Source organism: Enhydra lutris, unplaced genomic scaffold (genome assembly GCF_002288905.1).
Source record: "Enhydra lutris kenyoni isolate GAN:26980312 unplaced genomic scaffold, ASM228890v2 scaffoldscaffold81, whole genome shotgun sequence".
NCBI lineage: Eukaryota > Metazoa > Chordata > Mammalia > Carnivora > Mustelidae > Enhydra > Enhydra lutris.
Window position 1 is genome coordinate 4,627,312 of NW_019154165.1, and position 2,274 is coordinate 4,629,585.

Sequence of the window (2,274 nt, forward strand, 5' to 3'; positions counted from 1 at the left end):
CTCTGCCTGCTGCTATATCTACTTGTGATCTCTCTCTCTCAGTCAAATAAATAAAAAAAATCTTTAAAAAAAAAGAACCAGGGGGGGACAAGATGGCGGGGAAGTAGGAGGAGGCTCCTTTTCAACCCGTACCCTAAAGTGAGCTGATTACCTACCAAAGAAATCCGATCACCCATGAAATCAGCCTGAGATCAGAATTATACCCATATGGATCTCTACAGGGGCAGAAGACACCAGTGGGGTGGTAAAGCAGAGTGGGAAAGGTGGACTGATATCGGAAGATAAACAAAAGGGGGAGGGAGCCACCAGAGGTGACTGGTTGGAAAGTAATACCCCTAATATGAGCGAGAGTGCCCTGCGTCTGGGGACCAGCATTAACTTGGAGACTGGTTGAAAGCACTCCAAAAGAGCAAAAGATCATGGGGGGCGGGGGAAATTGTGGGAATCGGGGCAGCTAGGGACAGGGGTTTAAGTCCCCGGTCCCAGGATAGCCTCCCCTGGCGCTGAGCCAGAGAGAGTGCGGTGGAGAAACCAGGTCTTGGTCCCTGAGCCACCAGCGCGCCTGAGATTGCGTGGGTTCTGGCCCCTGTGAGGGGATGGGAGCCACGCAGGACAGCAGAACGCGCGAGCCCTGCTACAGAGCCTGAGATGCGTGTGCCCCTCATCCTCCCCTGAGAGAGGTACAAAGGCCCAGCCAGCGCTCTTTGATGCACGCCATTGTTTCAGAGCCCAAGACGCGCGCCCCAAACTCTCCCCTGAGAGAGGTACGCGAAGGCCCAGCCTGGTGCTTTCGGACCTGCGCCCCGTTCTCAGAGCCTGAGATGCACGCGAGACCCACAGCCACCCCTGAAAGAGGTACGCGCAAGCCGGGCACTCTTAGACCCAAAAAGACCAGGCACTCCCAGCCTGGCCAGCGGTCAGTGTGTGATCCCTGCTTGGAACCTCTCTGGCGGTCTGGAGCTGCCCAAACAGCTGCCCCTGCTTTGGTTTTGGGTACAAGCAGAAGATCCTGCATCCCCAGGGACCACGACTCGGAACCTGCTCTGCCAGTGGCCAACGGGGGATTTATATGGGCTCTGCAACACCCACAGAAGGACAGACTGAGGCTTCTCTCTGAGAGGGAGGTCAGGGTGCAGTTTGCTTTCCTCTAAACCTACAAAAACCATCAAAAGTGATCAAGGCGAGAGGAAAAAAAAAAAAAAAGGTGAACAAACATAAAAACCTCCAGAGAACAAAAGCCTGAAAAAACCGGTTTCCTTAGAGCCCACCCCCTTGAGGGGGGACTGGAGGACTTAACTCAGGGAAAATCATTGACTGAAAACCCACGTGGCAAGCCCCTCCCCCAGAAAACCAACCAGGAAAGAAAAAAAAAAAAAAAGACGACAAGAGAACCACCACCCCTACTTCATAGGACAACTTTTATTTTTAATTTGTTCCCACTATTCTGGTTCATTTTTTTATATAATTTTTTAACCTATTTACCATCACAGCGAGCTGTCCAGTACATCAAATTCCATAATAACCTTCTAACCTGAACTTTTTGATACATACACATGTGTTTTTCTTTTGCATTTCTATTTTTTGAATTTTTTTTTTAAATTTTAGTTTAGTTTAATCTAGTTTATTCCTTTTTTATTTTTATTTTCTAATATTCATAAAGAGTTAAACTTCAAAGTAATCCCATTTCCCCAATCAATACTACCCCTATAGGTAAACCAATTTTTAATCCCCCTTTAGCCTAGGAAAGTTGAGTCCTTTAACAAAGATATCACGATACATCCAGGGCAGAGGGGGGTATAGCTCAGGGGTAGAGCATTTGACTGCAGATCAAGAGGTCCCCGGTTCAAATCCAGGTGCCCCCTGCTGGACCCTTGCTTTATGGGGCGCCTGGGTGGCTCAGTGGGTTAAAGCCTCTGCCTTCGGCTCAGGTCATGATCTCAGAGCCCTGGGATCGAGCCCCACATCGGGCTCTCTGCTCAGCAGGGAGCCTGCTTCCTCCTCTCTCTCTGCCTGCCTCTCTGCCTACTTGTAATCTCTGTCTGTCAAATAAATAAAATCTTAAAAAAAAATTAAAAAAAAAAAAGATACATCCAGGAAGAATCAAAACAACCTTCCTCGCCCACACTGAGAATTTATAACCACTCTCCCATCTTTTTCTTCCACCAGTGTTTCTGTGTTTTTGTGTTTGTCCCGATAGTATATAATCTTACACTTGGGGTTCTTTTCGACAAGGTTCTTCCTTTATTTGCATATATATATTTTTTTCTCTTGTTA

General features: G+C 47.8%; 1 non-coding gene across 1 annotated transcript; it reads left to right on the forward strand.

Annotated features, from left to right (window-relative positions):
- The first annotated feature begins 1,790 nt into the window (after positions 1-1,790).
- TRNAC-GCA lies at positions 1,791-1,862 on the forward strand. The gene has a single exon. It is a non-coding gene; the product is annotated as a tRNA-Cys (tRNA).
- The last annotated feature ends 412 nt before the right edge of the window (positions 1,863-2,274 follow it).